We start from the raw sequence: 22,301 nt of genomic DNA on the forward strand, positions 1-22,301 counted from the left end.
CTCCTGGACTGCACTCTTTGATTTATTTATTTATTTTTTATTTTATTTTATAATAATATTTTTTATTATATTATGTTAGTCACCATACAGTACATCCCTAGTTTTTAATGTAAAGTTCCATGATGCATTACTTGTGTATAACACCCAGTGCCCCATGCAATACGTGCCCTCCTTAATACCCATCACCAGCCTATCCCATTCCCCTCCCCCCTCCCCTCTGAAGCCCTCAGTTTGTTTCCCAGAGTCCATAGTCTCTCATGGTTCATTCCCCCTTCTGTTTACCCCCCCTTTCTTCTTTCCTTTCTTCTCCTACTGATCTTCTTACTTCTTATGTTCCATAAATGAGTGAAACCATATGATAATTGTCTTTCTCTGCTTGACTTATTTCGCTTAGCATTATCTCCTCCAGTCCCATCCATGTTGCAGCAAATGTTGAGAAATTGTTCTTTTTGATGGCTGAGTAATATTCCACTGTATATATAGACCACATCTTCTTAATCCAGTCATCTGTTGAAGGGCATCTCGGCTCCTTCCACGATTTAGCTATTGTGGACAATGCTGCTATGAACATTGGGGTGCATATGGCCCTTCTCTTCACTACGTCTATATCTTTGGGGTAAATACCCAGTAGTGCAATTGCTGGGTCATAGGGTAGCTCAATTTTTAACTTTTTAAGGGACCTCCACACTGTTTTCCAGAGTGGCTGTACCAACTTTGCATTCCCACCAACAGTAGGAGGGATCCCGTTTCTCCACATCCTCTCCAACATTTGTTGTTTCCTGCCTTGTCAATTTTTGCCATTCTAACTGGCGTAAGGTGGTATCTCAATGTGGTTTTGATTTGAAGTTCCCTGATGGCTAATGATTTTGAACATTTTTTCATGTGTCTGTTAGTCATTTGTATGTCTTCATTGGAAAAGTGTCTGTTCATATCTTCTGCCCATTTTTTGATTTGTTTATTTGTTTCTTGTGCATTGAGTTTGAGAAGTTCTTTGTAGATCTTGGATACCAGGCCTCACAACTAAGAAAGAAATTCTCTTGCAGTTATTAAATTTTAATGTTTGTTCTAAGTTTCATTTTTAAAAATAATAGTATTTTCAAAGTTACATATTTTATTTCTTATAATGTAGTGGTTTCTACTGAGCTAAGCAGAGTGGATGTACTGCTTAGTCCCATGAACCTTGGAATCTGATGAGATCAATCTGACAGCTATTATAAACATCTGTTCCATAGAATTCCACCATTTCCTTGTTGATAACCCACTGTGTCCCACATACATATGGAACAATGAATGTTTACTTTCATGGTAACTATTTGGAGGATACAAGATATAGGAGGAGGACAGAATGATAAATGAAAGTTAGAGCAACTAGTGTATCTATTGTGGAATGGGCAAAAAGTCCTATTCTTATTTTATGAGCTATATCCCTTCCTACATGTCTTTAAACATTTTATTTATTATTTTTTTAAAAGATTTTTTATTTATTTATTTGACAGAGACAGAGTCAGCCAGCGAGAGAGGGAACACAAGCAGGGGGAGTGGGAGAGGAAGAAGCAGGCTCCCAGCAAAGGAGCCTGATGTGGGGCTCCATCCCACAACACCGGGATCATGCCCTGAGCCGGAGGCAGACGCTTAACCACTGTGCCACCCAGGCGCCCCCTGTCTTTAAACATTTTAAAATGTGTTTATTTTAAAGGCTCTTTCAGATTTAGCTCTATGATCTCTAGTTCTTCATGGGTAAATTCTCCACGTGTTCCATCTATTGATTATTTTTTTGTGCATGGTGATGTGTTTCCTTTGTGTGCTTTGTTATTTTTATGAGTAAGCTCATTTTTGGTAGAAAATATTTTACTCCAGAGTCCCCTGAGTGCCTTAAATTGTGTAGATGTCCCTTGGATGCTTTTACCATATATGTACATATATTTTTAAAGATTTTATTTATTTATTTGACAGAGAGAGAGACAGCCAGCGAGAGAGGGAACACAGGCAGGGGGAGTGGGAGAGGAAGAAGCAGGCTCCTGGTGGAGGAGCCTGATGTGGGGCTCGATCTCAGGGTCCTGGGATCACGCCCTGAGCTGAAGGCAGACGCTTAACGACTGAGCCACCCAGGCGCCCCTACCATATTTTTTGATAAGGTTCTGCTGGGTTTACTGGCTCTGAATTAGTTTTTATACTAGTGTATTCACTTAGGTTTTATGTACCATATAAGTTTACATGTGTGTAGCATGGCCAAGAGCTTCAAAATGTTCTCTGGTAACTTTCCCAGCAGAGCCTGAAGTATATGGCTCACTTCTACACCATAACCTTAGGCAGTGGTTGAGTTTTCTAAGAATCTTTTCAAGGATGGGGTGTCTTTTTTGGCTCCTAGAAACCTTAAAGCATCTTTCAACGCATATATCTTCAAAAGCCACGTGGTTTCAACTCTTGCTCAGCCCTAGTGGCTTTGGATATGAGTTTTCGTCCTTATTTATGGCACCTGAACTTTTTTCTCTCCTATTTTTAGGCTCAGCCAGGTATTTTAATTCAAGTCTTTGTGCTAATTGGATAGAAATTCTGGTGATGGTTTATTTACAAAGAATGTTCTTGACCAAAAATACAATATATAAGTATCATTTTAGGTAGTAATAACTATAAAGATAAAATAGGTAAAAGGTCTAGGGAATTGGGATTTATTTTACAGGAAGATCATAGAAAAACCTCTCTGAAAAGATAATATTTGAAGAGAGGCCATGCAAAGATCTTGGGGAAGAGCATTCCAAGCTGAGAGACAGCAACTGCAAAGGCCCTGAGGTCAAGATAAGCTTGGTGTGGTTGGGGAGCAGGAGGATATTCCAGTGACAGCAGAGCAGTGTGAGCAAGGTGGAGAGTGGTAGGAGATGAAGTCATAAAGATGGGAGATCATAAGCCTTGATGGGTTGGGGATTTGGATTTTATTCTTGCGTGATGGGAAGCCACTGGAGGATTTTTAGGAAGGGAGACATGTAATTCTATTTATGTATATTCTTGCTGCTGTTTGGTGAAGAGATGGTGGGGATGAATTGGAGATACAGAGATCCATTGGGAGATTATCTCTGTTCTCCAGGCAAATGATGATGGTGATTGGGATCAGGGTGGTGGCAGTGAGGGAGTAAGAAATGGTTAGATTAAGGATGCATTTTTAAGGACTAGCTGGCTGCGTATGTGGAGTGTAACGGAAAGAGAGTAATCAAGGATGACTCTGGTTTTTGCTCTGAGCAACTGGGTGATTGTTAGTGTCATTTGCTGAGCTTTGGAAGAGGAAAGGATCTAGGATTTAGTGTGTGGCGTGATATATTTCAGAGGTCCAGTAAGCAGTTCGATATACAGTACTGGCACTCAGGAGAAAATGAATATGAACTATGTTCAGAGCAGAAAACAGTTTCACTCTATGGTAAACCAGATAAATTTAATCCCTGAGAAATTAGTTCATACTATGTGATTAGCAAAAAGGGTGGATGGAATATATAGTAGAAGCTAAATTTGTGCATAACACGTTTGGATTAGTCAATAAGTAGCAGAGTTGTTGAAGAACTGGTAAAAGAAGTAGATAAATGGAGAACCATGGCAATCGGGGAAGCCTTTGAACTAGTAAGGTTTTCATTTTTAATGGTGTGAGTGATTTTCATTAAGATATAAACATATTCTGTGTCTGTCATACCAAGTATACATGAATGCTTATACTCAAAGCTTTTGCTTTAGTCTGGGCTCATAGATAGGCAATGAAACTCTTCTTTTAAAGGGTAGCACATGTAAAAATCATGCAGTTTGATTGAAATGTAAAGCAGTACTGGAGGTTGCCAGTAGATGGAACCATAGATTTTAGAAATTCAGATTGAGATTTCCTTCCTAGGAAATAATGGTAATGTAACAGCTTTAAGAAAGCATGACCTCTGTAAAAATAAGGAACACTTTCCTGGACACATATCAACCAGACTAAAGAGTAGCAACCAAAGTAAACTTGTAACTATGAGATTCAATCTTTGAGGTTATTTCTTTAAGGGTAAGTCTTGGGAAAAAAAAAACATTTTAAGAATTTGTTATCTGTAATGTAATGCAAATGTTAAGACCTAGAAAATTACTATGCATCCATCAAATAATATGAATAATATAGGTAGTGGAGTAGGAAAGCATGGGTCACATTGCATGTTTAAAAAATTTTTTTAATTTAAATTCAATTAACCAACATATAGTAAATACATCATTAGTTTCAGATGTAGAGTTCAGTAATTTATCAGTTGCATATGAACACCCAGTGCTCATCACATCAGCTGCCCTCTTTATTTAAATCCTTTGCTTGGTTGAAGAGGAGGCCTGTGGCTTATGCATCTGATATAGTTTTCATGCCTGATTTTGTGTTATCTCAAGCATTACCTAATTAATACGGCCAGGGTTTAAGAGAAGTGAGTTATAGAAGAGGCAACATGTCAAGCAGTTTGGTATTAAATAGAGATTGTATCTTTTAAGTGTCTGAGGTTTTGAAAGATGGTGTGTGGGAAGGGGCTGGTTGCCACCAAGTTAAGTCCACAAAGAGCTGGTCAAGATTTGAGGGGAGCCTACTAAACGCTATATCGCTGACCAAGTGTTTCTAACTGCAACATTGCCAGGTGGGTGACGTGTTTTCCAACTGCTTTCTGGGATATCACTGCTTATTCAAAGGCACAACTCTCTACCGGCCCTGTTACACTTTCTTTCTTTCTTTCCTTCCTTCCACTGTTGGTCTCTCCCTCCCTGCCTTTCTTCCTTCTCTCTTTCTTTTCTTTTCTTCTCTTCTCTTCTCTTCTCTTCTCTTTTCTTTTCTCCCTCTTCTTTTTCTTCGTCTTCTTTGTCTTTGTCTCTGTCTCCTTCTCCTTCTTCTTCTTCTATTACCTGAGCATGATTCCTAGACTTCTGCCCCTCAAGGGCAGGTGAAGACATGTTATCTCCTACATCCTCTTTGCTTAAACGATGACATGAAAAACCACCTCAAATCTGGTTCTTTCAGTTTCAAGGGAGACCACACCCCTGAAAAATAACTGAATCAATAATAGCTATACCAGTGGTAAGTATTTAGAAGACAGCTGTGTTTGAACAAGAAAATAAAAGCTCTTTCCTACTTTCTTCTCCACTGTGATTTCTATGTCCTTTCTCTAGTTTTCTCCCCATAAAGCACTATCAGTTTTCATTCTTGGTAGTTATGTTCCATAAAAGTCTCCATGAACACCAAATTAACAAATATGGAACAACTACTTTGAAGAGAAATACAGGGTTAAGTTCCTGGGAGCCTCTGGTCATATTTTCATCAACCCGTCAATACATAACCTTGTTTTTATGTGTGTTTCTGTTTAAAGGTACTTATTTAATAGACATTGGTGGTCCATTACCAATGAATTCATGGTCGACAGCACTATCAGTCATGCTGGAATAAAGCTCAGCTAGCACACACATTTTCTCCAGAAGGCACATCATAGCCTTCTTGCAATTAGGAATAGGAAGCAACACTGCCCCACTGTGCTGGGGGGCCATCTTAAATAGGGAGTCTCCAACAGAAAGCACAGAAATGTAAAAAACACGGCACTCCATTGACTGTGAAAAGGACACCAGCTTACGATGTAAGAGCTGAAATAAGAAGGTAGAGTGTTGCCTTTTTCTACCTCAGCTGGGAACGTGGGGATGGAATGATTCAAATATGTGGCTGCTCTGAGCATATCCCCGAAGGACAGTGAAGCCATTGTGAGTATTGATTTGGGGCTACAGACAAATTCTAGTGAGTAGGTGAATTTACAAATATGGAACCCATGAATAGTGAGGATTCACTGTACTGTTATCAGTTATCATTGGCAAATAACTGCTAAGTAGCTCATATGCTTGCCTCTACGCTATGACAATGTATTTTTGCTTTATGTAATTTAGTGGCAGTTCTCTGGTCCCACTCACCTGTCTTTTTAAAACAAACAAGGCCGTTAGTAGATTGGGAATAGGTTTTACAGCTTGTCTGTGACAAAGGCAGGACTAGACTCCAGATTCCCAGATGTGTGGCTGGTGGTTTCTCAGGCTTCCAAGCATGTGGGAGATTCTGCTCTGTCAGGGGTTTGTACTGAGCCTGATTTTCATAGCCTGGGTACTCTGGTAAGGGGAAAAGGAAATCAGTAACTTGGGGATTGCCAAGGACACCTCCCACCCCCAGCCTTCATGTTCTAACTTTAGTTGATGAATCTATTTGCATTCAAATGTAGATTTCTCCCTTTAAAAATTGACGTGGGTATGACATTGAACAAAATTAAATATTAATTAAGCACATGAGAATGAATCAACGTATCATATGAGTTAGGTCTGGGGTAATTAGATCGAGGACAGGTGAAGCTGATTGAGAAGTGGTTCTCAGTAAGACAGGCAGGAGGTGGGAGAACCCTCTAGGAGACTAACGAGTTGGAAGATAAATTAAACAACATGCTAATTCCTACACACCAGACTTACCTGACTGTTAACTTAGACGAAAGTGGAAGCTACTGTAAAAATTCTTGTCTTATCAAAGTTCAGGAATTCTGTCTTGTAATTGAACATCTTTTTGAATAAATAACCCCTTCTGGGATTTCCTTTCCAGTTTGGCACTGTTTGCTTCCATGATATTTTTGTTTGATTCTTATCCCTTTCTCTTGTTATGGGGCTCTCCCTCTTTGCCCTTGGCTATGGGCTTCTCAGTTTGAGATGTGCTCCCTGTTTCATCTTGTTTGGATATTGGTAACCTCACTACATGGAATTTCTCTTCTGCTTTTAGGGGAAAAAAAAAATCCTCATCTCTTCTATGGAAACAAATTTTTATAATTAGAATGTTATCTTTTTTCTTAGTTTTCTCAAAAACCAGTCTCCTACTGAGATTCAAGAAGTGTATGTGTGGCATACATTTAAAAAATATATGCTTTCTAATTTCTCTAAAAGGAAACAGTGAACATTACCAGTAAAGTTACAGTTCTGTGTCCCAAAAGATATTGTTGATAATTAGAGTGACCATATGCATTGGTTTGCCTGAGACAGCCCTGGTTTATGCCTGTTATCCCAACATCATTATTGATAACATGTCCTTTCACTTGTAGATGACAGATTATGTGGTTATGCTATGGATAATACCAATGTAAGAAATTTAAAAAAGTAAGTACTAATAGAGTTGGCATTTCCAAACCCTCCTAGACCAGGTGTACATGTAATATCAGTTAGTATTCAATTTGCTGGCATTTGTGTCATCCTAAAATATAGGAATTACTTGTGTTTCCTTTAGAACTTCTCTGATTTCAAAGACTAATAAGGGCACCTCCTTCTAGAACTTGGTGACTTATTCTATGCTTTAAATATATTTTTAAAATTCAAAGGTAACATGAACTTATTGCAGAAATTTTAGATTTCTAGTACTTTAGACTTATTCTGTACTGTAAATATATTTCTTAAATTTGAAAAGTAACATGTTTATTGCAGAAATTTTAGAAAATGCATAACAAGCTCTAAAGAGAAAAAAACAAACCATGTATAATCTTTTCACTCAGAGATAACCACCGTTAGCATTTATCTTATATTTTCCATGTTCTTTTCCCTTAGAAATTATATATCAGACATACTGTATCACATATAGGTATGTATTTTCTTTTTTTTTATTTTTTAAGATTTTATTTATTTATTTGACAGAGAGAGAGCGCACAAGCAGAAGCAGGTTCCCCGTGGAGCAGGGAGCCTGATGCAGATCTCGATCCCAGGACCCTGGGATCATGACTCGAGCTGAAGGTAGACACTTACCCGACTGAACCACCTAGGCGCCCCTAGGTATGTATTTTATAATTAGAAAAACAATTTTTTGAGGCTGCTGATTTTTAACATGCCTTTCCACTGGCATATTGTGATTGCATTTCCATATTATTAAATATTCTTCTATGACAGTAAATTGAACATATTATTGAACAGTATTCATTATTTGAATTTACCATAGTTTATTTATCTGAGCAAAATCTCAAAATCCTTCCCAAAAGAAGGTAGAACAGTGGCATAGGGGCTTGAATTAAAGCTGGATTTGGGGTAGACATAGGGAAGAGCTTGCATGCTGCGATTGTCCTGTGGTGACAATGTGAATATCCCATCCTGGATGGTTGCATTGTACTTGCCTGAATGGAAGGGCCTAATGAAGTGATTTCTTGAGATTCATTTCCCTTACTCATTTGACATTTCTGTGATGGTTCAATACTTACAGGAAGGGAACCAGTGACTAGTTCTTTTTATTTCAGATCAACTCTACTATTGTGCTTCCTAACAGCAGCGCTACATACTTTGTGTATCCTCAATGATATTGTGCAAATTTAAATAAATGCTTCCTTTATTAGCTATATAACCTCAAGTTGTGAAATTGTTGGAATTCACTATGTTGTATGTTCTATAAATATCAGAGTTAATGATTTTAGGTAATGAAAAGATTGTTTCATTGTCATCATTTTTGTTTAGCTTCTAATTTTATTACATTTTATTATTTTAACATTATTAAAGTATCACTAAAAGAGTGAATTTTAAAATTCAGTACAAATAGTAAGTAATATACCCCATATATTCAAATTCAGCTCCAACAAACGATCAAATTTCCATGCTCCTTGTTTCATCTAGCCTCTTTTATGCCATGAGTATTTGTGCTAACAATATTTTATTGAGGCTCAATTTACAGATAATAAAGTGCACAAATCTTAGTGAATAGTTCAGTAAATTTTGACAAATATAGTCATCATCACAGTCAAGATTTAGAGAATTTCTATAATCTCAGAAAGTTCCTTGGAGCTCCTTCTTAGTTAATTGCTGTCCTGCTGTCATCCCCACCTCCATTCCCCAGTCCAAGGCAACCACTTCTCTGATTTCTATTGCAATGGATTAATTTGGGCTATTTTAAAACTTCATATAACTAGAATCACTTTTGTGTCTTGTTTCTTTTGCTTAGCATAACTTTGTTAGGATTTGCTGGGTATATCAGTAGTCTGCTCTTTTTTTATTATTGAGTAGTATTCCATTATGTGTATCTGCCACAGTTCGTTTATTCGTTCCTCAGCTGATGGCTATTTGAGTTGTTTCCAATATGGGGCTGTTACGAATAAGCTGCTCTGAACATTCTTGTACAGCTTATTTTGTGGACTTAAGCTTTGTGTCTCTTGGCGGTCATCTCCTTTGTTGGCACTATTTTTTTCTTATACGACTTCTTTTGGTCGTGATTAAAGAGATTCTAGGGAGTATTTGGAGGAGAAACTTCTTTGCAGGCAGGCATTTACCAAGACAGTTTACTTAAGAGTTACTTTTTATATCAGAAAACATTTTACATTGAAATGACATGTTACTGTGAATTATTCTTAGGTCAAAATTTAAGATTTGGAACTAGTAAATTCTTTTTCAAGCTTTCTGAATGAAATGCCCACTATGAGCATCTTTTCAATTGAGCTGGCTTTAAGGGAATTATCAAACAAGCCCAAGCATTAAACGTGGTAAGAACTGTTTTTTTAAAAAATGCAGCCCTATCATGGTAATTCTTTAGTTGTTTTTCTTCTTCTCAACGGTGTGGAACTTATAATTTTGAAAGTTTGGGGGAAATACTATGATAAGTCAAGCATGGGGCCAATACTCATGCTTCTCAGGGTTTTCTTTGCCAGTATTGGGTCTTGGTTTCACTTAGCTAAAGATCTAGCATATCTACATTCTGTAAATTTTTGTGTTAAAGATAAATGAATCTGTTTCAAGGAAATGAGAAGCAGTTCCAGTTTAAAAAGGATGTGAGCTTTCTCTTTTGAAGTTTAAGAGGAATTATGTGCACTTCATCTTTTTCCTATTTCTAGACTTTGCTGGATATGGAAACGAGGCCACCACAGGAGGGTCAATAGTGACATTTCTAGTTATGCTTAAAATTGCATAGCAATTTTTAATCAATTAGCGGTTAAAGTGTTATTTTTTTTAAAAGCAGATTCCCAAAATTCATTAAAGGCTGCAAAAATCTGTTTAAGCACAGAGAGCATCTATTTGTGGGTCACTGTTCAAAGCACCAAAACAGTTTAGCATCAGTTTATATACAGAGATCAGTTTTCTTATGCTTTTCTTATCCATGATTTTTTCTGTTAGCTTAGTGAAATTAAGAAAAAAAAAGGATAGCCATTTTAAAGATTAAAAATGGCCTCTTCATTTTGTTTTTTATCAGAAAGCAACTTAGTTGGTCCTTAAAGACATATTATTATCTGTTAGAAGACCGAAACTTAGAGTTTCAAAATGGTTTATGACTGTGCAGACTTAAAAAGATTTAATCATTTTATAGATGCCCCTTGGCTCCTTTTCAAGATATGTTGGATTTTGCCTTTGTGATTTAAGATCTAAAATTCTTGCTTTGGCATTTATTTGTGTCTTTGATTAGCAAATAATGAAACAGATTCTTTCTGTCATTTCTTGTCTTTGTTGCCAACAGTAATAGCACCTGTTATGCTTCCATGATACCTTTGAATACAAGCACCGTCTACCTGTGGACACACGTAGTCTGTGTATTCATTCCAGAATTGTATTTTGAGAAATATGTTAAATAACCACAATTTCAGGGACCTCTGGGGGTAAGTCTCCTGGCTTTGATGGAATCCACTACAAAAGTTGAAAATCAGCTTCATTATTGTTTTGTGTTTCTTTTATGTAGCAAAAGCCTTTTGGTAGCCATTGGGGATGTTAAAGCTACTGTCCTATGCTAAGAGAGGGAGAAATAAGATATAATTCATGTTCTGTCAAAGACAAGACTTTGCCCAAGAGTTTACAGTTTCTCGTAAAAGTCAGACAGCAGATCTTGAGGAAAGTATTAGTTGAGAACTAATTTCTTCCTGAAGTTGATTAGATGATGGATGTTGAACCCTGAATCAATGCATCCCAGCATGTGTCATGGGCATGCTTAGTTCTTTGCAGGGACCACAGTGCTGTTGGCATAGTCTACATTGTTAACTACACTGTTTTAAAAGAAATATGTCAACAGAACATGGCAGATTCTGGACAAATTGTGATCCTGGCAGTCTATCTTTATTTTCTACTTTCCTTGTTTTTCCTTCATGAGAATTTCCTTTTCCATACACTACTCTCAAACATTCCCTCTTTTCAACCTTTGCTGGGGTCCCTTGTTAAAATTGCTAGTTTAAAGGTCTGTCTCTCTCAGAAGTATTTCTATTTCATCATGGGTCAACATTTTCAGTTAAGGAAAGCCCAGAATGGAGACTTCAGGATAATGATGGTCTTTTTTTCACAAGAGTCTGGTAGACACTTAACTGGTTTTAGTTAACGTGTGGGAGTTGTACTATCTTGTTCTACCTTTTAAATTATACCAAATAGATAAGAAATTCAACTCCTTTTATTTGAAAATTTCTCGGCAAAGCTGTCTCCTGTGTGTTGGCCATATTTTCAGGCTGAATAATCTCTTGTGCTAGCAAAAGAGATTCAGTGGTTTTAAGTCTCATATCTGGAAACCATGCAATTTAGAGGAAGGGAGGGGTGTCTGTGCCCTAGAATTCCCTGAGAACATCCTGAAATTCACTCCACTTAGACTAAGTTAGGCCACATGTCAACCTGTCAACTAAGTCCTATGACTGGGGAGATAGAAAATTCCGAATGGCTTAGGTTAGGACAGGCCCTCCATACCTGGCTCTATGTGCAGAATGAACTTAACCCGAATTACATGAAACTCCCAAGAAAAGAGAGAGTTAAGGATTTGGGTAGGTAACCAAGAGGTTCTCACTGTGGTTTTCCCCCCTGGTTACCCAACATCTATTTATATCCAACTACATAAAATGGACTCAACCCATTCCCGCAGGAAAACAATACAAAATCTATTCCAATGGCTATGTCATACTCTGAATCCAGGATCTGTAATTGACATGCAGTGTTCTACATCAGGACCATGTGCGTCTCCCTATGGTTTGGAGACCTGTAGTTAATGATGAGATATCCATACCGATGCAACTAGTGTAGAGACAGTAATGTAGAGAGAACATTATAATTATGGTAAAAACTCCCAGAAAAGAAAAGGATGGGAAACAATGAAGTGGCCACTGGCAAATTGCATATATTATTACCTGTTTTTCAGGAATAGTATGGCATTGGGGTGATTACCTTGATTAGCCAATAAGGCGGGCCCTGATTCTTTCTGAAAACATTCTGTTTATCGCTTGTCCTCCAGGCTGTCTAGTCCTGTTCTCTGGGAGCATTTCTGTTAGCTGTTATTATCCTTAACCATATCTCATATGGACGAAGCACATTTTGGTAGCTTATTTCCACTTGCTGGCATTGGCTTAGAGACTAAAAATGCCTCAAGAAAGAAGTGGAGGCAGGCACCAAACTCAGCAGTGTGAATCTGGAGGAGTGGTGAGGCTTCTTGAATTGAATAAGGAAGCTTAAATATAAAATGGTAACAGACCACGCCCAGGGTAATTTTTCATGGCAGCCCTGGAAAACTAATATAGGTGTCATATTTTTATGTAATACAATAGATAATAGCACTTTATTAATGTGACATTCTTACTGAGCATAGCATTTTTCTAACTTTTCTGTAGATTTATTTGAGTCATCAGAATTTATACTTCTAAATTTTATTGACATAATTGAAAGGAACATTGGTTACTGTTAGCAAATGCAAGATTGCAAATAATTTTTGATAATTTTTCATTTTGAGAAGGATATTTTGTTGGACCTGTTACGAGTATTTAATGCTGTGATGACATTGGGATAACTACTGATAAAGCATTTTGAAGTATAAATTTCTGTGCACCTGTAGCTGATGATTCTTAAAAAGCAATTTTTCTTAATGGATCTAACTCTTTGTACAAATCAGCTTAACTTTAAATGAAAATTTATACAATGGCATTTTAATGGTTCGTCTACTGTTTCCTGAACTTGAGGTTGCACAAGAAAGCAGCTTCGTGATTTGTTTATAATTCAAAATGTCTTTTTATGCATTCTGTCACTGCATCTATAATTTCTTTTCTTATTTTTTAAAGTTCTTAGTTTATTAATCCTCTCGTGAAAAATCTGCACAATCACCACAGATAAAGTCCCTGCAGAATCTTTACTCCTTCTGTTGTCCAGTCTCCGGCACATTTTTTGCCAGCACCAGCATTGGCTTTTGCAGTCTCTCTGACTTTCTTTTCTCTATTTTTGCATTCCTTGTGCTGCTTTCTTGGGGTCTTTTTCTTTTCATACAGGCCATACCCGGCAAGTCTATATTTGGGTTCTTTTTTTTTTTTTGGCATAATCCAAGGAATCGTAAATCATACCAAAGCCAGTTGTCTTGCCACCACCTAAAAGGGTTCTGAATCCAAATACAAAGATGACCTCTGGTGTGGTCTTGTATGTTTTGGCTAGTTTTTTCTGTCTTAGCTACTGTTGCCTTTCTGGGGTGAAGAACATCAATAACCATTGATTTATGCTGAAGTAGTTGGTTGGTCATGAACTTCCTGGTCCAGATAGTTACTGTGTTGTTCATGATGGTGGCTGAGCTTCAAGTTGCTAGACAGGATGTATTTACAATTTTATGAAAAAAATTAGAAAATTGTCTTCCTTGTGAGAAGTTTGTTTTCTGAAGCTTCATGTGAAAATAGAGTTCTTTTCATTAAATGTGGCAATCTTTACATTTAATTTCTATTTCTAAGGCTGTGGGCATTTGTTTTGCAGTGTTGCAGCAATTTTCAAAGTTAGCTGTATCTGTTGAAGATACAACTCCCTGATGTACGTTATGGTGTAACGTCTGTGTGTGCTTTTTTGTAATTGTTTGACCAGATTTGCTGCCGGAGAAGTGGCCATTCCATCCTAGCCCTCAGGCTGGAGTAGTAGTGTTTACATCAGTACCTCAGGGTACCAGTACCTCAGGGTTGGGCTCCGAGGGTAAACCATGAGCTGGGCTCCCACTCAGGGTCCCAGTGCTGCTCCATGTAGAGCGCCTCCTCTCTCTCCGCTCATGACCTCTGCCACCACTGCTGCTGCTGCCAGCGCCAGTCCGGGTCTGGGTTTCAGTCCAGCTGCCCCTCGCAGCTCTGCGGGGTCCCAGACTGCCCCGGGCTTGTGCTTGGGCACCAGGAGGCCAGGCCGAGAGCACAGCACACTACGGCTCCTGTCCCCCGTGGGCTTGGTCCTGTGTGTGCATGCACTGCGGCCTGGCCTGTTTCCTCCTCTCACACGCACGCTCCATTGTCTTATCGGATTCACTTACAAATCAGAAGTCCAGAGACAAAGGTGGATTTCATGATGGTGATGACAGAGCATTAAACCAAGCGCAAGGCCCTTCTGCACGTGGGACTCTGTGTGACTCCCCATGTCATGTCCACAGCGCTGGCTCTGAGGAAGGCGTCAGTGATACTCCCCTTGCCATCTTAGTCTGGGCTTTATAATGGCACAGGCCAGGTTCGCTGGCTTTAGCCTGAGGGAATAATCTAGTACAGTGTTGCCTTGATTCTGTAACTGGGGCCTAAGGAGACTTTTGAATCTCAAGATTCAAAAGTCTCCTTATATAGTTGCCTTTCTAACTTGAAATGTAAAATTTACGTTGTTCAGGAAATGCTCTCATAAATAAATGCATAAATAAAACTTACCCTCTATTTCTAATCATGCAATCTTTAAAAATATAAACCATCTTCAACTTTCCAGTTATACCTCATGGATCAGTTTCTGCTATGATCTGTGTCATCTCGTGGTGCCTCCCCACCCCCACCCCCCTTATTTTCTGCATCTATGTAACTTGTGTTTAGGCATCAGGAAGCCATATCTTATTTGAGTATCTGGATATACTGACAGGCTCATAAAAATGGTGGAAATTGTTTAGTTCAGAGATTCAGATCTACATGCTTATCTGAAAACTTATCCAAACCTATCTAATACTAGTTAGCTTAATTTTGGAAGAGATAGGAAACAATAATGAGGACAGCTTGTTGAGATTTTTTTTATATCGATATTATAGCTTTTTTAGTGATGAAAGAATATGAATATGCCATCGTTATTATCTTGCAAACTCTTTTTTTCAAGTTTTTGTTTCTGTGTAATCTCTGTACTTATTGTGGGGCTTGAACTCACAACTCTGAGATCAAGAGTCACAAGCTCCCCTGAGTCAGCCAGGTGATCCTGTCTTTCAAACCCTTAACATTACATGCTGTAGTGCGATCGTTCGTGTACTAGTTATAAAATGTATATCACCTAAAATCTGTATTATAACTGAAGGACTAAATATCAACTAGTTAACAAATTGCACAGATAGTCTCATACGCCTTTATTTGATTGTCTAATTATACCTTTTGTAGGATTTGAGACGGGTCTGTATAAAAATATTTGGTAAGCTTGACTTTCTGCCAAACCCAAGAGATTCAAACTTACTTGAGAAATAAGAGCAACTTTCATTTATTAAGTGTCTGTGATTAAGGCAGAACCCCCTGCTTAAATCATAGCTTTGGGATGGGACTATAAACAGCAGTATGATTCACGTGTGTGCCCATCTCTCAGTTCTGGACATTAGCCAAACTTCAGTTTAGCGTTATCAGAAATACAGAGCACACTATCATTAAAAACCCACTTAAAACAGGGCTTATGTTGGGTTAAGATTTATTATCCCTTTTAAAACTTCTGATTTAGTTGCTATTATTGGTGAGCATTTGGGAAAATGGAGTTAACTTTTTTGAGGTAAGAAAGGAGACAAAATCTATTACGTTGAGAATTCTGATGCGGAAGATCCACTTTTCTGTTGGATTAGTACTTTTGTACTTATTGTTGAAATGATTGTTTTGGACAAAAAAAGTGCCTCTTGCTTTATGTACATTTCTCACATTGCTCACACTTTAAAATTATTTCCTTTTATACGTGGCTTTTACATTAAAAAATGATTAAACATCTATTGGTCTTTGAAACCGAACAAGGCATTGAGGCATTAGCCTTTCATCTTTGGGGACTTTGGTTTAAACCTGGCTGAGTCTAAGTGAAAACAAGTTTGATCTTGTCACCTGCCCCTCTCCAAGTTCTTAGCGTGAACAATAATTATGACAAACTGAAACCGTTCCAAAATATTCTAGCATTTCATTCTACTACATGAAGAACAGGAACAAAATACTTCATTGTGCAACCAGGGAAGATTAGTGTTATTATCGAATATCATTACACTGTAGCCTCAACCAGCAGAAAAATAATGAACTACTGTAGCTTCTGTCACAAGCTGTTTTGGAAAATGGAATCAGAGTGTTAAGTAGGATGCTTTTCACAGCATCGTGAAGGAGAGACTGGTGTCTGGTGATTTCAGGGGCCACTGTCTACTCCTCCTTGAGAGACCCTCAGGTCCTCAACTGACAGGAAGTCTTTTCTTTATCACTCATCAAATTCTACTCTAGTAAGCTGCTGACCTTAATTCCCCTAGAGTTCCATATTGAAGATACCAGCTTAAGTTCAAATGCAGCCTTAAAACGTTTCCATTGTAAGAAGATTCATAGTCTTAAATTGAAGAACGAAACCCGAGAGTGTGAGGTTTTGGTAGACAGAAGGAGTGAGTTTCACTGTCCTCAGGGGAGCCTTTGAATCTCACTGAATTCACACTGGAACTTAGTATTTGGGGTGTGGACAAAGGAGGTATGAGGGAAGCAAATTGGTATTTTGACCAACTCAACTCATTCTATTGTCTTTCTCCTCCAAGGGCACAGAGCATCCTGTGTGGCCTGGAGGTGCTTGGTTGCTTCTTAGCGGTGGAAACTTGCAGAGTGATTGCTGTCTTTGTCTTGGGTTCAGGCCTCTGCACACCCATGGAGTGTCCTTGACCTGTTCCTCTCAAGGTCCTCAGGGTGGCCTTGACACTTAGGGTGGCCCAGTTTGCTGTGTGTCCCATTTCCTTCATTAATTGTGGCAGCTGTCCCTCAGGGTCTCCGCAGCCAACAGACATCTAGTTTCTCGGGGAAATTTCAGCTTCTGCATGGAACCCTGAATTGCTCCCTGGGAGTCAGGTGTGAACTTTCACCTGTGAGTATTGGAAAACCTGCTGGTCCTCTCAGTGCCAGTACATATTGGGAGTTTACAAAACTCAAAACCTAAAATTTATGCATGAATTCAATTTTGTCCCTCTACCGTGTAACTGGAAGAGAGAATACCTCATGTGTGATTAAAAAAAATGCTCCAATTTTAATGCTGGAGGGCTCTTAAAATGTCCTGGTTCTGGTCCTGGTTCTGGTCTTCTCAAGAAACTCATTTCGTCACTGTAAGTTGGTCTCCATGTGCATTTATATGTGTTGATATTAGATGAGTGATGATGAATGAGGTCACATGTGTCCCGGGGAAGTCTGCCTAGGCCTCTGAATGACCTGATATCCTATCTATTTAGAGAACATCAGGCTTAAGACATTTACTCTTCATTACTAAAAACTCATGAAGCTAAGAATGATAATTTATTTATCCACAGTGAAAAATAGAGCTGTCACATGTACCAGCACAATGGAGATTTATGACCAGCTCATTTTTTCTTTATCATCAAGATATGAGGCTCCTGCCCTTGTTAATTTCCTGTAGGAAATCACTGCAGTGACCAGGAATGCTCACATTCACAGGGGTCAGTTTCCTCTTTCTCTGTAACTGACTGACTTGGGAATTGGAAGGTTGTCTGGGGATTAGGTCATCAGAACAAGGGGGACTAAAAGAACAAATGATTGATAGCAGTGGTCCAAGCTGGCCTTATGCCTCCAGTGTATAACACAGCTAGCCTTGCCAGTAGGGCCAGATACAACCAAGTTTGTTGGCTTCATGCTGCATCCATTTCTGTCCCAGGAGTAACTTGACCATTAGGGTTAGAAACATATCAAACTCCAGTGGCTAGGCCTTCTTCTCTCTTGGGCTGTGCTTTGCTGGGTACTGTCAATAAACTTTCCTGTTTGATCAACTCTTACTTTGATGGACACATTTATTCACTTTTCTAATGTGTTAATGTGTCCACCTCTTTATAGTCAAACCTATTGGCCAGAAAGCCAATCAGGTAACTTGATGTATCTATGAACTCTCTCATGGTATGTTGTTCTTACTATTTATCTCCAAAGAAAACCAGTTATTTCTAAGTTCTTGGAGATAACTTACATTAGTCCCTATGCATTAACAGAAAATACTTGGAAGCAAAAATAAGGCAATTTTAAAAAAGGATTTATTTATTTATTTTGAGAGAGAGAGAACAAGCATGCACAGTGGGGAGGGGCAGAGGGAGAGGGAGAGAGTCTTAAGCAGACTCCATGCTGAGCATGGAGCCCCATGTGGGGCTTGATCTCATGACCCCGAGATCAGGACCTGAGCCAAAACCAAGAGTCAGATGCTCAACCTACTGAGCCACCCAGATGCCCCATAAGGCAGATCTTAATCATCAATAAACATTTCTTAATTACCTGTCATGTTTGATGGAGATGCAATACATAAGACATGATTTCACCATAATTATTTTATACTAAGTACTTTTAGCTTTTACTTTTCTGAATAAAGTACCCTTATACCCTTATATTAATTCCTTTGATGAATTAAACTATAATACTTCCTAGTGGGTTCCCCAGGTTTGGATTTCCTGGCCACCAGATGTGCTTTCGAGCATCATCTTAAATAGAAAAGTGAATTTAAAATCTAAAACAATTTGCTCAAATGACCTGGCGAAGTCCTTTGAATGAGGTTATTTATGAGCCATTTACTGGTGTGCAATCTATTAAGCTTATGATGGTCAATTATGACTATGAAAAAAATGTTAAAATATTCTTCCAGATATATTTTTATGACATTTTAATTTTGTTCTTTCTGTAGCTACTCAAACTGTTCTTATCAGAGAATGATCAAAGGGCATTTGAGATCAGATTTTGGTTTTCATATTCTATTGAATATAAAATTGCTGGACTTGGTTTTTAAAAATCCTTTAAATATATTGAAAGTATGAATAATGTCTTACTATATGAAAAAAGCAGCTTTCAAAATAGTATGTGATAATGTGGCTCTAATTTTATGGTAAATTCATGTATGTCTATATATCTAATTGAGAATATTAAATAAAATATAAACCGTAATTTTATTTATTTTCAGGGTAGTGGGAAATGTGAGTGAATATTTTAGTTACACCACCCCTCCCAAATTCTGTGTCTAAAATTTTATTTAAAAATATAACTAGAGTGTTCTGTTTACTCTGGGAAGGCATTAAGTTAAAAAGCACTCTGGGCGATTTGTTCTTCATTCTAAAATAGCTGTGTATTCACCTCTCCATAAAGCTGGTCTCATTCTTTTTTTTTTTAATTAACTTAGGATACTTGCTTTTTTCCCAGTAGCTTCTCCTCTTTGTGACTAATTTAAAATTGTTAATTCAAAAGCGACTTTTCTTCTCTAATCTTGAGCTAGTCACCAAGATATTTGATTTTTCTCTAGTACAGAAAAGAAAGACATTTCTACATTTCCTCCCATTTCACTTATGCAGTGACATCACTGATTAAAATCTCTGTTCTTTGAAGGAAAAATTTTGAACTACTACTAACTAGAATATTTATCTGCTGGAGAAATTGTTGAGGGGCCAGCCTCCCTTTTAGATGATAGCTAGCTTGCTAGATAAAGTTGTCATTACATTTAACTTGGTCTTTAATTATAAGCAGATGGATGAATTATTTTAATCACTGCTCTATATCTTAGCAGTAGTTCATACATCGACACAAAGTGAAGAACATCAAACAAAACTTAAATGCTAGGGCAGGAAAGCAGCCAGCCTTCAAGGGAAGCGATCGATCACAACTTGTCATCTTTAAAGGCCAGAAGAATGCAAAATAAACACTTGGGATTAGTGTACTAAATATGGTTCATCAGTCTTCAGCTCTGCTCTCTGATAATTTATCTATCTCATTTATTCTAATGCTTTATCATGTATCTATCCAGCTCTGTAATTAGCTGTTCAGGTATTCCCTTTTTCTTCCTGCCTTTGAAATTGTGTGTGGTGAGATTCTGCAAGGAGAGGATATTATTAGCATCCCATACAAAAGAAGCAACTCTTAAAATGATTCTGTTTTATAGCTTACATGCTGGAATTCTTTCTAAAACTCAGAGGGTGTGTTAGATTTGGTTTAAAGAGAAGGTCTTAGCAAATTTACTATGTTCTTTTAAATAAAGAGTTTGCTTTGGCTGTAGGTAAACTGTTTGATTTTATAGGAGGAGTCTGGATTTAGGTTCATTAAACCCAAAATGCTCGTTTGATTTTTTAAAAATAAAAAGTACCAGAGTTAGCTTCTGAATTGAAGTCATTAAGAGCTAGCCTTTTATCGATTTGTTTCTGAGTAAAGAGTTCGTTGCTCCTCGACTCAAAAGAATATCTTTAATAATACATATTTCCTCCTATAGTGATGAATATACGGAGATTATATAGTAAATTATGTTTCGGAATTTATACTTGGCCATAAATTTTCCTGTATGACAGAAGCATTCCCACAGATGTATTATAAGATGTAGATTTATTGCTTTATTCATCAGTCTCAGAATATTAACAATGGTGAATCATTTTGATTGTGTATTATTAAGCATTGAAAACCTTAAACAATGTGCACAGTCCAAATCGATGCACTGTTTTCACCTTGACATTGTGAATATGAGGTGGCTTCTGGTACTTCGAGTTTGGATGTAATGTCAAAATATTGAGTTGTCATATGCTTCTTTACAAACACCAAAGTGTGAGATTTTCTATTTTTAGCTTCACTTTAAACGACATGTGGTTCATTCACTTTTAGGTTATCTAAGGCAAAGCTTTCATCCTATTTGACTTCCTGTTGCAATGTCTCTAGGCTACTTCCTTTTATTGGGTGTTAGAGAGTTCCTGTGGGCTCAAACCTTCCTTGGAATTAACCAAAGACCAACATCATTTGGAATTTCCAGTGGCAAATCCATGTTCCACAGTTGGAAGGGATTTTTTGTTTTAAATGTTCTCTGATGTATTAGTTTATTGGCCAGCATGATACACAGTTGTGTTAAAAGAAAAACAATTGACTTTAACATTTTAGGGGCACATAGGTCTTTTACTTTATGGGCTGGAAACTCACTTTTTTTTACTGCCATGTCCTGTTTGTGGGGTCATTATTGTCTTCCACTTTTCCTGCTTCTAGATCTTTGCTTAGCTTCCAGGAGACCGTGCAGTCTGCTGATTATGAGTATGGGCTTCAAAGTTACAATTGTTTGTGGTTCCTCATAGCTATGTAACCTTGGACACCTTCTCTATAAATAGGACTGTTATTGGGGACTCAATGAGATTGTGTCTGTAATATACTTAGCATAGTGTCTGATGCAACTAACTGTACTATATTATTAGCCATTATATATTAAAAATAATTGGTTGATTAACTACCATCCCGGGGTGATATTGACCTATGTTGTTTAGCAGTTCCTTTGGATTTTTTTGCATTATATATTGCCTCTTAAAATCCTCATTCTGTTCTAGAAGTATCTTTCCAAAGTGCTCAATCTGAGAGCAGGTGGTGAAAGAAGAAAGGGGCAGGCAATGGTGTTTTTAAGCAAAGTAGTCCCACCATGCCCCAAGAAACTTCCAATCTCTGATCAGGGAATGCATGGGGGACAGAAGCTTCTCTACTGCAGGGATTGGGGTTGTCCTAATGGGAAAAGGGGCAGTGTTCTTTCTTTATAGAGACATGAGGATGGAAAATCAGTGTCTCATCAAACTTACTATGTGGTGATTATTGTCCCTGTGTCCTCCTCTCTGGGTTTCTCATAAATACCATTAAAACCAAGACCCATCAAGCCAAGGACTGCAGAGTGTTTTTTGTCTTTGTTAGAAAGTGGGGGAGGAGATGTTTATTCCGGACTATAACAGTCTTTTTGGTTTAGGTGACATACCCCTCACTCAAGCCCCCTTAGACTTCAGTGCTAGTCATGGAACCTGTGCCACTATGAGCTACCAGTTATCTTAATTGTCCTCTCATTTGTTCCCCTGAGTGACTCTAAGTCAGGTCAAACATGGATTTGAACCTCAGCTCTACTCCTTACCTTGGACAACAACACTTCACTTCTCAAAGCTTCTGTTTTTTAAACTGTAAAATGGTGGTAAGAATGGTTTTACTTCTCAGGGTTGTCATGAAGATTAAATGACATGTAAGGCTGCGTAATAAAACCTGATATTTTCACAAATGAATCACACATATGTAGGAAACACTGTTCAATGTGGATTTTTTTTTCTTTTCTTTCTTTCTTTCTTTCTTTCTTTCTTTCTTTCTTTCTTTTTAAGATTTTATTTATTTGTTTGTCAGAGAGAAAGTACAAGCAAGGGGAATGGG

At 37.9% G+C, this 22,301-nt stretch overlaps 1 pseudogene; it reads right to left on the minus strand.

The window, feature by feature from the left end:
- Positions 1-13,052: 13,052 nt before the first annotated feature.
- Positions 13,053-13,498, minus strand: LOC113258178 (40S ribosomal protein S24-like; annotated as a pseudogene).
- Between the last annotated feature and the right edge of the window lie 8,803 nt (positions 13,499-22,301).

The sequence above is a fragment of the Ursus arctos genome, unplaced genomic scaffold (assembly GCF_023065955.2).
Source record: "Ursus arctos isolate Adak ecotype North America unplaced genomic scaffold, UrsArc2.0 scaffold_16, whole genome shotgun sequence".
NCBI lineage: Eukaryota > Metazoa > Chordata > Mammalia > Carnivora > Ursidae > Ursus > Ursus arctos.